General features: G+C 36.2%; 1 protein-coding gene and 1 long non-coding RNA gene across 2 annotated transcripts in view; one reads left to right on the plus strand and one right to left on the minus strand.

Annotated features, from left to right (window-relative positions):
• SPHKAP (SPHK1 interactor, AKAP domain containing) overlaps positions 1-15755 on the minus strand; it is a 236891-nt gene that overhangs the window by 122564 nt on the left and 98572 nt on the right. The gene's annotated exons all lie outside the window — the stretch shown is intronic.
• The window catches only part of LOC134174245 (uncharacterized), an 80939-nt gene continuing 75003 nt past the window's right edge, over positions 9820-15755 (plus strand). The window contains exons 1-2 of the long non-coding RNA XR_009968573.1: positions 9820-9865; positions 13390-13459. This is a non-coding gene — a long non-coding RNA (uncharacterized LOC134174245). The remainder of the gene's footprint in view (positions 9866-13389; positions 13460-15755) is intronic.

Genomic DNA, 15755 nt, shown 5'->3' on the forward strand with positions numbered 1-15755 from the left:
CAGTTAAAATACACAGTGTCACATGCACATATGGAAATGAAACAGAAAGGCAAATTGGAAGAGAAAGGAGCAAGATCTCTGCCTCTGCCAACACTGAAACGGGGACTGTCATCATAAGGTGCTGTCAGAATTTGCTTAGGAAGTTGGTGCTTCCAAAGATTAGGGACATGTGAGAGAGGTTTAAAAGTTCTGTCTCTAAGAATGGCTGTGTCCCAGGATTTAGGTCAAATTAACAGCTCTACAAATACTTCTGCATGCTTTAGCACAACTGATGATATTCAGGACACAGCATTAGGGAATGTATGGAAAGTATCTATGGCTTCAAATACTTCATATTGACATCAAAACATCTGTATGATTGAATCTAATAGGAATGGATATAATCTGCACAAAATTATATTCATGGAGATTCAGTGCCATGAAGAGTAACTAAGCCAATTACTGAATCTGAAAACAGTAGGGGGGCTAAAGAAATTATTGTGTGCATATCCACTTGTTTTTGATTTGTGGCAGAACCCAAAACAGCTCTCAGCAACCTTGTGTTGCCTGAGATAAGTCAACCTACATAAGTATATGTCGGTTGACTTAGGCAGCAAACAAGTGCTTATCTGTACACTGCATATCTGTTTGTAAATATGTTAACAAAGCTCCTTCAATTACTTCTCTAACAACAATCAACAACTGTAGAACATAAAATCACAATGTATTATTAATTATTACTTGCTTAATCTAATCACATTATTGTAGAACTAGCTGTGCTTATTCTCTTTCTTGTTCCCCTATTTTTAATTATATTATGAAGCAAGAGGAATTTTTATGACTGATTTTTTTTTGGTTCTATTTTCTCTTGGCTTTGGTCTTGGAATGCTATTCTAGATGTATGAATATTTATGAATGGCAAATATATCATATGGAAAATATCATTATAGAGCATGCAGATGGAAAACGATCTTCACAGGAAAAGCATTCATGCTGCTGCACTTAAATTTGCTAATAAAGAATCTGGGATAACTTTTACAATACGCTTTGGAAAGTTAGCATAGATCCCAAAATACATGCACTGAATTACTCTTTCCTTGAATTGATGTGAACATAGTTGCTCATTTAGATTTACATTTAATAAACTGTAGTATTAATATATTCTAGCTAGAGATTAATTTACTGTTAACATTTTAAGGTGGGACTATGTGAAGCTTCTCATCCTTAGAAGTAACTTGGTCACTTGGAAGAGTACTTCCCATTTAACAGGACTCGGGAGTGTTTAAATGTTTTAACATGTTTTTCAAAATACTTTGAGTGAAATGGGACCGTCTCTCCTAGTAGGAGCAGACCTTAAATTTTCTAAAAGATAAAATTATCCCAAAACATTAACTGTTTAGAATTTAATCTACTCCCTACACTGAATAGGGGTTTTGTATGTAACCGCAGAGTGTTCCAAATTGGCATAATGAGGCCCGTCATACCCAGCTTAGAGATTTATCTGGTTTACACAGTGACATGAAGTAGCATTTATACTCTGACCACTGCAGTGTCTTTAACTGTACATTAAGTCAATCTATATTAAATTGCTTCTAGAACTGCCAAATAATTGTTTTTAAAAAATAATGTTCAACAGTTGTTCTGTTTCTAGTTGTCTGGTGGCCATGAGTCTTTTCCTGCTTTCTGCTCGTGCTCTAACAAAACCAATTTTTCTATACATGTCAGCAGACCTGTTGGAGTGTTTTAATTCGTGACTTGTGAAATACATCTTGTTAGAAGCAGGAAAAGCTACCCCCAGAAGAGTACAGTTGGTGGCAATGCAAGAAAGACAAAGGAACTGGCAGCAGAACAACACACTGCTGGGAAAGCACCTGTGCTTTAAAAAATAGTGTGAGGAGGGAAGAAAGAGCCGTGTGTGAGGTAGAAGCTGTGGCTCCTGACTTACACAAGATCAAAATAATAAATTAAAACACTCATAACAATTTTAGTTCATTTATTCAGTTCTACTGCTTCCTATTTTGACAGGGTTAGTGGGAACTTATTCTTTATAGAGGCTGCCAGAAATGTACTCTAGCCTGGATGTTTAGAGAAATCTTTAGAACACATGCTGAAAAGCCTAACTTGTGTGCTGACCTACCCTGTGTTGCCTTATGCTGCTCTTCTGACCAGTCTCATTAAGTCATAACCATCTCTGAAGTATATATAACTCTCAGCAAGACCTAGCTGGATGTTTGATCTATTCTGGTGCCTTTATTCCTTTTGATGTTTCCTGACAACATGCATGGAGGCTGCTTCCTCCAAAATGATGTATTTTCTAAAAGAATCAGAGTTGTTTACTTTTTGTCATAAACTTGTATGTGTGGTGGGTTACCATGGGGTAGGGCTTACATAACTTTACAAGCTCTTGGTTTCCCAAAGAGCACCTTGCCAGATAAAGCTCTGGAAGGAGCCTTAATTTTTCTCCAATGGCTGTGATTATAGTCTCAAGCACTGTGGTAACAGTACATTGAAGGAAAATTTTCTTTAGCATCCCATATATGAAAAACCTAACATAGGGTGGCCCCAGTTGCAATGTCAGTTTTACAAATAAAAGCAGAAATGGAAACCATTATGGAAGGCAGAAAAGAGCCTGATGTTTTTAATCTGTCATACAGAGATGTCCCATGGAAAGACTATTTCACACCTTCCACCCACTCTTAGGACATTAGATTCACTTTGAGAAAATGTGATTTGCTTCAAAATCATTAACTGTACCACTAAATCTAACTTGTTTTGTATTTTTTGTATTTTGAGGAACTCCCCACTGTTTAATTGTATCTTTATTTTGAGAATAGACTAGAAAGTAACTTGTCAAGACTAACTGGCTGAATTTCTCAGTAACTGAAAAGGAGCCCTTGCAAAAGGAATGGATTATTTGTAAGGTGTAGGCATGTGACTGAATGTGGTAACATCACAGCAACAGAACAACTCAGTGATCTTTCTTTAGCTACAGTAGAAAATGTAAGTGTAATAACTAATATGTTTTCTCACCTTTGATGCTGTATCTTAGGAATACATAATAATTTAAATTTGTTCCATGTATGGTTAAATCTTTATGGTTCTATGTGTTGGAAACATAAACTAACCCATAAGTATAAGCAAATTAATAATTTAGGTGAAACCTAGCTGTTAATGTAATTTTTCAGAGAAAAAAAAAGGTGAAACCTGGTGATAATTTAAGTTTGTAGGCTTTGTTTGGCTTTAGTAGCATGAAATTGGTGTCTGATCAGAACTGAATTCAGAAGATTTTCCTCTTATGAAAGAAAGTGAAAATAGCCTTTTAATTTCATTTTACACCCTCCCCCCAATTTATTCTATTATCTTTTATTACTTTATGCAAAAAAAAATCCACATTTCCTGCATATTCTTATACCTAGAAATAGTAAATTTAGAGCAAAATTAAAGGCCCAAACCTATATCATAAAGGCAACTTTTCTTGTTTGCCTAACAAGTGCATGGTTAAATTCAGTTATGTCATTCATGTGTAAAAATATTAGACCATTTCACTTTACTATATTTCCCCAATAAATTGTGCTCCACATTTCACCATATTCTTAATGTTTTCAGAGGAGTACTACAATAAATTTTACTTAAAGAAACATTGTGTACCAAGCTCAGAAACCACGAAATGGAATAGCATTAGACTAGACAAGAATGCCTAGCATGGAATGATACAATCATTCTCTTAGTAGCATGGTTCACAGTCATTCTTGGCTAGCTTATAGACCTAAGAGTATTTTTGTGTTAGCTGGAGAATTTCTTACTAAAGTCTGTTAACAATCAGGAAAACTGTTTGCAGTGCAAGCATCTTACCATGTTTGCAGTACATCAGAAAATCCTGATAGATTTTCAGTTGCCATCAAAGAAAAAAAGTAGCTCTTATAAAGCCATATATTTATTGTGAATCTCACAGATTAGAATGGAACAGTTTATAAACTTACAGAAATAAGAGATGGGAGAAGGCTGGTTTGTTCCTTACATGGGAAATTTGAACACAGAGTAGCAGGTCTGAATAGCTTGCTATTATTTTCTTTGCAATTATAAACAGGAATGTAAAAGTGAAATATTTACCTTTCCAAAGGGCAGAATGATGGGTTATTATTTTAACTGTCTGTATTGTCACAAAGCACTCATCATAATACCCAAAGAATTCATGGGCTGATGGTACAGACCCACAGCTTCTCTATAAGGCCTCCAGCCTTGGTATTAAACATAACGTAAATATGTCCAGCATTGACATTTTAAGCTACATAACTGAAAAACTGTAACACAAAACACATCCTGTCTTTTTCTTCTAAGGGGACTAAGAGTTATGTATGTGTCTGAGAAATATTTTAAGGTAATTTCCTTCTACCTGAACATGGGCTGGAATTTTGAAGACTGAAGGGTTGCTGTCTCTGCTGTCCTTGCCCTGTACATACTCAGATAAATAATATACATGCAAGTTATTATGTCATTATAATTTGAAAGACTCCTCTAAATGAAAATGATGGGTGCCGTCTTTCAAGCTACCAATTGTCTGTCTATTAAAACAAAAGATTTTAATACATGCATTTCTCCTCTTTACAGGTAAATAAACACATACTGAAAAGTAACAAATTAATAGAGTGCCATGTGATAAACAATGACACCCATAGTAACTGTGGTGTCCCTTATAGCTAATTTTCCAGCAAGATTTGCTTTTAGCTAGAAGGATGGCATTCTGCTTTCATCCCGGTTGTCCTGTTGCTACAGGGATGTTTTGCATATGTTGTGTGGAAAGCTGACATGTAGAGAAGCCAGCTTCTACATTGCCTTTCAGCTATCTTAACTGTGGAGAAAACAAATGAGGTTTTAATCCTTTTGAACTGTTCATTGGAAAGTGACAGTGTGCATTTAGGTGAAAGAGTTGGTTTTGGTTTGGGGTTTGGAGTTTTTTCTTGTAATAATGCCAATAAAGAAGTTGATTCTGGGGAGTCTTTATCATTTAAAGTATTTCGAAAGCTGACATTCCAGTTCCCTGGATAAAATCAAATAGAACTGACTGACAACATAAGTGTTAGGGAAATCATTCAAGAATCCTACTGTGTGCTGAAGTGAGTGTCTACGTGATCTATATTTACTGCATAGGAAGAGAAATATGCACGTGTTTAGCTAATTTGTGTCTCTGTCATGAACATCTAACAGTTTGATTTCATATTTCTAAAGGTGATTTCTAACAGCTTGATTTCGTATTTCTAAAGGTGATTTCTGCCCTTGTAACCATTTCCATTGTGAAGTGGGTTGGTTTCCAAGTTGTTGGACAATTTCATGCAAGAGTATAATGTTCTAACCCTCTTAATTTGCTTTTGAGAATAGAGAAACTATTTCATATACTTTTTTTTTCTTTTTTTTTTTTCAGAAGACTAGTTTAGCTAAGAAAATCCTTCTCACTGGATAGACCTTAGTGCATTGAGCTAGACAGAATGCAAAGTGCTGTCCCTGAGTGACCAGCCAGACATAGATCTTAGGATGAGGTTCTACTATAGTCCTCAGAAATGCACTTCATTTCCAAAGCACAATGTCAAAATGAGTCAGAAGGAAGCAAAAACATTTTCAGGGTTTATTTTGAACGAAATATTGAAGAACTCTAAATGAATGGATTTGGCTATTAAAGTGTCACTTTAGAAAAGTGTTGAAATAAGATTTCTTAAAGTATTTGTTGAAGGAAACGGAAATCTGCATCTGAGGAAAAAGTCACTAAAAAAAAACAAAAATTTCTGGTTTGGGGTGCTTTGTTTTTTTCTTTTTTCTGTCTGTTATAGCATCTATGTCCAGAGCTTTCACTGCACTTCCATATAACCACAGCTAAATTATTCTGTGTTGAGGTTTCCACCTTAGCTCTCTCCTGGTCATCACAGCACATGGAAGCTCTACTGGGACGTCCTTAAGAGAACTTTTGGAAACACTGTGATTACTGGTGCCTATTCTATTAGCAGGAGAAACAAAGAGAAAATTTCTTTAACTAAAAGTTTTAGCATGCTACTAACGGTTCTAAATTAGAGGTTGTGATTTCTTAATTCTTAGTGGAAAGTCAATCTGGGTATCTTTTACTTAATAAAAATATTAGTTCTGTTCAATTACATTTTTAAAATCTGCAGTCAGTTATATAAAAGATAACACTGAGATCTGCAAACTAGATGTACTTTGTTCTAAAGCCAGGCTATAGACATTATGCTGTGTTACACCGAAAGTCACCTCAAGACTTATCTCTAATTCCATGCTCTCATACAGTTAAGAACAGTTTGTCCCCTTTTGAAGTAAAACCCTATGTAAAGGTAGAAAGCAAAACACTTAGTTGCCTGAAGTCCTAGTAGTTTAGGGTTTCTTAGTGGGTTTTGGTTTTGTGGATTTTGATTTTATTCCCCCTACACCCTTTTATGAGTTGAGTCTCATTTGGACAACGGAAAAACTCAACTTCAGTAGTGTTAACATCATGAAAATTAGATTAGGGTTTCAGTATGAAATGTGATATGAAGCAAAAGGGGAAAAAAAATTAGTTTTTACCAGATTCCCTTTATGAAAGATAAATTAGCTTGAAAGAGAAATTCTTATCAGGGAGGTATCTGTGATATTTTCCCACAGAAATCACAAGTGATGTCTATGAGTACTATGTAGGTGTAGTGATAGTTTACAACTTGAGTAAGATTTCTTTGTATATGACAAGGCTGGGACCAACTGAGAAGATTTTAGGTTCTGTTTTCAGGATGTGTGTAAGTTTACATGCATTTATGCATGGGAGACACAAACATTAATGGGTTTTAAACTATGCATTCAGATTTTTATTTGGTTATAATTGAAAAAATCACAGTAGCCTAGGATCCTATACACTTCACTAAGCTAATGTTAAGCTAATTTCCTTTATTAGTTTTTATTTGTTCAGTTACAAAAAATGGAAATGCTCAAAAAATATCATTCCTGTTCACACATTCCACTTGTTTCAATACAAGAACATGCAGGCATATTTCTGTAGCTAAAGAAAATTTTCTTGCTATAAGAGTAGCAGAATCTTGTCTGATACAAGATGAACAAATTTCACCATTTCCTATGGCCAGCATGTTGAGACATGTAAATATCTAAATTATAGTTTGTGTATATGTATCATCTAAGAATACCTCATATGTTTGCTGGAACAGGAATGAGATGGGAAAAAAAAAAATAAATTTAGAATACTATACTGTAAATATTTTTTTTTTCCTAAAGGGTCAAAAACCTTTGCAAAATACTTCAAGGAAAGAATTTTCCAGAAGAAATCCAGCTGCATTCCTATTTGATGAGACTGAAGAAAAATGAGGTAGTGCTGATTCTATAAATTTATGGAGGAGGAAAAGCAGAAATCCTCTTTACTATATTTTCTGAAAGCTTGAGAAAAGCCAAATGGGATTCTCAACTACTTTTGGTTGAGTCAAAGGCCTTCTGAACTGGGCTGGAGACAGAAATGTGGGCTTGCCACTGGTTGGTAATAAATAAAAAAAAAAAGGGAGAAGGATCCCTTCTTTACCAAATATGTGTGTTGAAGTGAATCCTGCTGTTCATCTTCACAGCAAGCCACATTATATCATTAGCATACTTCTCATCAGCCAGTGGGTTTTACAGATGAAGAGCAGGTTTATTTCTTTTTCTCTGAAAAGAGTGGTTGAGCAAAGACTTAAATATACACAAACCCCTTATTTTTGTTTGCTAATGTAAACAAAGAAGGAAATAACAGGTGCAAAGCAGGGCTGTTAGTTAGTCAGCATTTTACATTAAATCACTCCCCCTCTGCTTCACTCCCTGAACATCTCTGACACCCCTGCTGAAAACAAGCATTTCCCAAAGTCAGTCTGTCAAAACATTTGGTACCTGCAACAGCACTATCAGTGCTGAGATACATATGTGCAGAGAGTTTTAAACAAAGCGACATGCCTCAGCCCTTTAGAGCCAAAAGCTGCAGCCACCTCATGTGTGGATGCATTCAGGTTGTGCTCTGGAGGCTGTCCAGCACTGGGGAAAGTGATGTTTTGCAGCCGCGGCTGCAAAGAGAAAATGTGCAAAAGGCCTACCTGAGCTAGCCCAAAGTGGGCTGCTTCACATGCCCCTGCCAACAAGTGGCGGTGGCAGCTTGGTGTTTGGTGCTGTAATGAAGCTGGCAGGTCTGTTCAGTACTCTCTTGTGTGACTGCTTGTTCTGCAGTTTAGGCTGCAGCATTGCAGTGCTGGGTTATCTGAGTTAGACTAGCTATATTCTGTTGCAGTTTCACCTCTGTTGTTCTGTATACCTGCATGCTTTGTTTGTTGTTGAAAATAATATTACGGTGTCTTGTACTTCAAATATGGGGCTAAAATTATAGAAGCAAACTTCACTTGTTCCTTGGGAGAATGAGTGGATCTTGTCTCAAAACACTTTTTGTTGTTGTTTGGTTTGGGTTTGTTTTTTTCTTATGCAAGTGAATGAATAAAAAGAATAAAAAAAGCCCTAGTGTTCAATTTGAAAGCTGTGCGCAATAACTAAAGTAAGGAAGTCCATAGGGTTTCTCCATGTGGTAAACTTTTATGAAATTCAACAGCAGATTTGTCTGGAAAAGAAATGAATAGGAAATTTAGGTTTTGACCAAAGCAATGTTATTAATAATATTATTACTAATAATATTATTAATTGTAACAAGCTTTTTTAACACAGCCTTTAAGTGAATGTGTACTTACTAGTTTTGAACTTCTCTTGTGCATTTCCCATGTTCTGGAATTATCTTCTACATGTGGTTGCTACCTGCATTCATTTGCCTAAAAATGAGCAGAGTAGGTAACTGGAGTTCATACAAGAGAGATGCAGTCCCCAAAGAGCACTGGGGACTTATTTGTTTTGATGAAGCAGAGGGGCTCCATGTTCTGACACAGACCTCTTGCCTTTTTTTCATAAATGTTGTATGTGTGCAAGAAAGGTATGAGAATTGCCTTAATTACTCATAGTTTGTATCTTGGAAGAATTTAATATCTTGCTGCAAACATCAGAATTTGGGGGAAAAAAGGAAAACTTTTGCTTTCCTTCTCTTTTTTCCCCTCTTATTCCCCCCCACACACACACACTTTTTTCTCCCCTCTCTCTTTTTTTTTTTTTTTTAGCTATTTCAAACATTCATCCTTCATCTCATCAGTTAAAGCTCTTTGGGAAACACCCTGAATTTGCTCTCTGTTGGAGAAATCATCAGAGTGTGTTCATATTAAATGAAGATTACAATTTTGCACCTGACTGAATATGAGAATAAATTCACTATTCATATGAACTAGCTATGATTTTCCCAAACTGATTTTACAGAAACTGATTCTAAACCTACACAATAATGTGCATTTCTCCATAGAGTTGTACTGATAAATATTTTAGAAGGAAAATCTTAAAAGGTATTTAACATCAATACTAACATCTTTCTTGTATGCATAATAGAAATAGCAATAAAAAAGAAAAAAAATGAAAAAAAGGTAAGTTTATAAGTTAGGTTGAGCAGATTCATTGCACGGATTTTAGAAAAAAATAATTCTAAGCTTTGAATTACCCACTATTCTCTTAATTCTGCTCCAGCTGAAGTCAATGAATCTAATTGAACTGCCAGTGCAATTAGGGGGAGTTGAATTAAGCCTGTCTGCTGGGAGCTCTGGCTGGGAAAGGGAAATGTGATGTATTAAGGGTAAGAACTCAGGAGAAGTTTTTCTGTGACAGTCTTCAGAATCTGTTATCTACTATTTCAATAGTGGAAGAGAGAGACCACTTTTAAAGGGTGGCAGAGTGTGTCTTAGTAAATGCCATCAAAGTAATCAGATAATTTAACTGAAGTACTCAGTACCTGCTGATATGGAAGGTGAGAAATTGAGAGCTTCAGGGTAAGAGCAAGGATAACAGGGGTGCATAAAGACTGTTATTGCTGTGCTGGTTGGTGTGTTTGTCATAAGGAAACCTGCTGACTGCTCTGGACTTTGTGTTAGAGTACAGTCTTCTTACCAGTTGCGATGAGGAGCCTACAAGTTCAGCCTGAGCTTGGAGGATAGAATTCATGTGTGAATATAAGCCTTTTAAGAAAGGCCCTTGCTTGCTTCAGGCTTTTTCTGATACATGATTTCTTCTGCTATTATTTTTCTTGATATTTAGCACTTTTGTTGCTGGCTACCAGTCTCAGAGAAACACACAACTGAATAGGCTGTGAAGAGCTTGCTGTTTCTCTGCCTTCACTTCTAACACCCTTTTGTCGTTTGATTTTCTTGCTGATTCTTTATTTCATGTTATTGAGAAGGATCAGGAATACATTTACCTTCGTTTCCACAATATCACTGATGGATTTGTTTATAGAGAGAAATATATTTAAAAAAAAACAACAAATATTTTAATGACTAGTAACAGTAAAGAACATACAAAGCAATAGCAATAAATGACTAGGAATTACACTTACCTTGCATTTTTTTGCATGTCTAGTACTAAACCAGTATTCTGGATCTCTGTGAATCAGACAATTACTAAAAGCCCCAGAAGAAAGGAACTGATAAAGCTCCAGAACAGAGGCGTATTAGAGCACCAGTGTTTGCTATTTATTTTTGCACAATTGCAAAAGAATAGGCATTTCAGGTAGTCAAAGAATACATGTCATTGATTCACCTTTCCTTTTTAACTTTTTTACCCATGTTTTTAGTCACTTTTCTCCACCTCTAGGTCAGTTAAAGGAGTTGAAGTGTTTTTTATTGAATAAGACTCCTCCAGTAGAGGCTATCCCTTAATGGAAACAGAAGGCTTGTTCTTCCATGTGACTATGGCAGAATCCTTGTGTGTGGCTTTTTTTTTCACCGCTAGTTGGGGGAGAAAGAAATGGGTTGATAGGTCTCTTTACGTGGTGCAACATGAATCTGGCTTTCTGATACTGCAAATATGGGTGTTCTTTGGGAATTGTTCTGCTCCTCATTAGGACTTGGTCATGTCCAGTTATAAAGACATCATTTCTGCTCTTTGGACCTATATGTTCTGATGGTCTGAATCACGTTCCTCCACTGATACCTCATTGTTTTGAATAGGGGAATGAGTAATGCTGTCGTCCTAGTTAGCTAGGGAAGAAGCTTAGATCTGATATTCAGCTTCTGACACCTGGTTATATAAATCAGTTCAGAACAACTGAGGTACTGCCTGCTGGGCCAGGGCTGCAGGAGCTGCTTCTTTTTAAAGAAGATACCCACTACATCTAGCATACCGGTGGTAGCATCTGAACTGGCAGTAAGTCAAGTGATCTTTTCTAGGAAAAATGGTTCTGGGTACCTGAAACCATCACACCTACATTCTTTTTAGCTTTTATTGTGCATAAAATGAGAGTGAAAAGTTCCGCTAAAGCTGTAAAGTTAAAGCAGGTCAAATGGGATTGCTTTTTTGTCTGTGTGAGCTAAACACTATCCCCTTCATGGTGTTAATCTTCTGAACATACAGCAAGCAGGTCTGATGTTTAGGCTGTGCTGGCATCTAGTATCACAGTTGCTGTAAGAAGTTAAGAAAGTGGTGTTAGCTGGTGCCAGTTTTCCCAGACATAGTTTGCTTTGCAACATTATCAGGTTTGTTAGGCACATACATTGACAATTTAGCTAATACCATGTACTCCATATGGTGAAAGTAGTAATAATAAGAAACCCCAAACCTGTATGGGTGGATTTTCTAGGGTTTTGCTTTAATTTTTTATTTTTTATTTTTTTTTAATCCTGATGGAGTACAAGAATGCTGTAGGTCTTACAACGTGCTACCCAATATCCCAGACAAACGCAAAAAGGTTGTTAATGAACTTGCATTGGTCCAACTGATTATCCTAGTGTTAATTAGACCTTCATTTTCTCATATACTAATTCTATGGTCAAATTGGGCAATTCAACTTCTTGAACCTCTGATTTGCAAATTTGAGCAACCTAGATTTAAGTAGCTGAATATGATACCTGTAGCTGTAGATAGCCCCGACAGAAGGCTTCAGCTGTGGAAATAATGAGCATACTCGGAAAAATCCTCCCATCACCATTATTCCAAGTTGTCCCTGAGGTAAAGGGGGGAATATGCTAGGTCCCAACCCACCCAAAACCCAAAAAAGCCAAACACTACTTACAATAGAATGGGAGAAAGGCAGATAAAAAAAAAACAGGTAGTGTTGCAGGGAATAATTAAGGCTCTAACCTGTCTTCATACAAGAGTAGCTGCAGAAGAGGTATTTGGTCTGATGTTCTCTCTGAAGACTAAACTGTGGCATCTCAAAGAAAGACTTGCACAACTTCTAGAAATTTTTCTGTCCCAGGTGCTTTGAAATACAGGTGGCATGTAAATATTTTGGTATTTTGTCTGATATGGAAGCAAATTAATATGTCTATTGATGGGGAGCCATCGTTCTATTTGTCTGTTGGCACATACTCTCTGTGACACCCAGGGCATGTAGCATTTGTCTGATGAACTCTGCTGCTAAAAATGTGTTGAAGACAAGCTCCAGGTAGATACAGAAGGTATTTTTGTTAGTATACTAGCTAGAGGAAGGTGCTTATGGGATTAAAGCTTCATAGTGTCTGCCAGTGTACTGCTAATCTGTAGATGCTTGAACAAGAAAGTGATGACAGTATTAAATGGGCTTCACCTTAAATCTAACTGAATAGGGCAAGAAGAGCAGAGAAGGTATATGATAGGAACTGTAGGTGCTCCAAGCCCCTAATATGTTCTCTAACTGATACAATTAGGAACACACAGGCATAAGAGAAATGGCAGGTGTAAGGAGTCACAGAAGATAGTAAGGAAAGAGGGATAAGCTCTTTTTAGGAGCTGGATCTTTAAGGTGGCAGTAGATGTCCTATTTCTTCAAAAGAGGGATAGAAGTTACAATGAGAGGTCAGCCTTTGGAAGGGAGAGGGACAGAAGTAAGGCAAGAGACACTTGCTGCCCTCTCCTATTTCCCCAAAGTGCTGTTTGCTCCCTAGAGTGCTGCGGATCTGCAAGGCTTCCCACTTCTCCCCATCAGAGCCTATTCTGCAGAGCACCCTTAAGGTGGGAAAAATCAGCTGTGCTGCCAAATAAAGAAGTGCTAAGTAAGCTTGTAGGAACCCACTGCTGCTGCCCCAGTTCATCCCACTTCACGACCAGAGAGAGCTACTCAGTGCCTACTTCTACTACTTCTAGAAAATTATTGCCTGTCCTCACATCTGAGAGTAAGAAGGGTTTTTCAGTAGGGCACTTGTGCTAAAAGTAGGATTTTATGCTATGTTTTATGTATGTAACTTTGAACTTTGCAAAATGTAATAATCAATTCTTAATTCAGCAAAGTATTTAAAAATTCTAGGACCATGCCAATTATCTGTTCTGCTAACAGAATCTATTAAATGGGCACTGCAGGTATCCTTAAAGCTACAAGTGCTATGCTTCAGTCAAGACAGGGCAGAAGTGAAATTCAGGCCTAAATAAGGTAAGGCATCACTGTTTAGCTTGTACACAACATTATAAGTCTAAGTTAATGTTGAACCATATGCTTACAAGCCAATTCTTAAATAACCAAGGGCACTATTAATTACACATACCTTTTTGAGATAATGTTTTAGTTAAACTGTCATTTCTTTTTTGTCCTTAAAATGGGGTGTCAGGAAATAAAGTAGAAATAAAAAACATTGTTAATTATTTCAGTAGTGAACTTCTGCAAATCATCTTTCAGCATTTGCCAGACAGAACCTGAGGTAAAAATTAAGGCCTTGCTATTAAGGATATTTATATATGTGTATGCCTCAACTGTACTTATTGTCCTGTTAAAGTGATTTAAAACTTGTAAGAAAGATACTTTACATCTTGGAAGACTTTGTTTCCTACTCCTGAAAGGCTGAAGTACTTTCCATGTTAGTAGAATGACTGCCTGGTGTGACAAGTGATGCTTGCAAGCTTTCAACTAGCTATTCTTGTTGTATTTTCATCAAGAAGCATTTAAATAGTATCAGTGTGGGGCATGTGATTTGATCACCATAGTTTTTCACTTTCTAAGGGTCTCTGGAGTGAGTTAATAAGGCTGTTGCTGTATTATAGTGTTTCTGTTCAATAATTTTTTATGAAAATTCATGATAATGCACTGTTCTGTATTGAAAGTGAAGTAAGTGTATCAAGTAATATTGCAAATGAAATTAAAAGCTTAATTCAGGTTAATGATAAATCAGCAAAGTTTATGAATTGGTAGTCTTTAATTTGTTTTTATAGCTCTTTAATTAATTTCTGACTCTTTTAATTTCACTGGAAGTGTTAAAATGTCTACTAGATAACAATCACAGAAAATTATCAATAGAAAAATGTGAGATTAGTGCTTACTGTGACAAGTTTAGAAGATTTAGCTGTGAGATTGTTATACCTGGGGACACTGCAGGATAGAATTGTTCTTGCCTCAGTACTAAAGATTAAAGAAGGAAATCCTATCACTTTAGGATACTTGCTGATTTCCTCTTCATATGATCGTGATTACTTGTGAGCATATAATAAGAGATAGGACTGAACCACAGATCTGAATTCAAAAAAGTTTTTTTTCTTGGTCAAAACTTTTTTATTGCTTCAGCTATGCAAAAGGACAATGAAAGCTGCAATGGCTTTCAGCTTTGTCATAGAGGTGAAAAAGTTGGCTGAATTAAGTGGAGAGGGAATTTCTTTTTAATGTCGCTGGGGTAATTTTTCTTCATTGTTGTAATAGGAAGATTTTTCTTATTTAATTTAAGGCTTAAAGGTCAGGGAAATAAAGTATTGTGAGATCAGATAGGAGGACATGTAATATCACAGTACATTTCTTCTCAAAGTATAATTCTCATTTTTGAAACTGTTTGCTTGTTTAGTTATCTTTTTCATTTAATCTTGTATTAGGAATCTCGTCAATTATTACTGAATCACACCAAGAAACCATACGGGATGAATCAGATACTGATTCAGAATGCTGCTGTACCATGTTACACTTGTCGCTGTGATTGACTTTTGGTCTTGTCCCTGCCAACTCACACTCAACTCTATGCCATTCCAGGATGGTATATTATCTGTTTTGAAATCTTTGACTGCTTAGATAACTTTAGAATGTTTTAAGATAACCTTATTGCTGCCTGTTATGAGGTGATCCTGCAGTGTATACCAGGTGTTTTTTTTCTGAAGAGAGTAAGGCTCATCAGATTAAATGAGGTGTGTGCATTCCTCAGAATGCCTACTAGGATTAAGGATTTAACTTGGAACAACTGTACTCAGAAATATTGGTACAAATTAATTTAGAACTCTTGTATTCTACTGTTTTCCCAAGCTACAGGAGCTTGCTGCCAGGGGCATCCATCCTATTTGAGTTACGTAGGAGAAGAATTTGAGATACAAAGAAACAAACTAGCAAAACCAAGGTAATAAAATATGTAATGGAAATATATCAGTTGCAAAGAAAGTGGGACCTTGATTTTGCTTTAGAAATATATTCAGAAGCTTATCATAATTGAAGTAAATGTGCAAGATCTTACTATTCATAAGTACCTATGTTTATGTAAACCAAATAACTGTTCAGACATGTTTGTTGCTGATTGAGGATAACAGGTCAGGGGCTTGAAACAAAATTGCCATCTCTGTTTCATATTTAATTACCTTGTAGTTTAATAGCATGAAAAACTGATTAGATTATGTACAGTAGTCTATATCATAAAAGTATATATTTTACAGTATTTTATATAAAAGCTGGATCAAATGTCCACAAATTACTTACCACACTGTGA

Source organism: Pezoporus occidentalis, unplaced genomic scaffold (assembly GCF_034315485.1).
Source record: "Pezoporus occidentalis ecotype Australia unplaced genomic scaffold, CSIRO_AGI_Poc_V1 ctg59, whole genome shotgun sequence".
Lineage (NCBI taxonomy): Eukaryota > Metazoa > Chordata > Aves > Psittaciformes > Psittacidae > Pezoporus > Pezoporus occidentalis.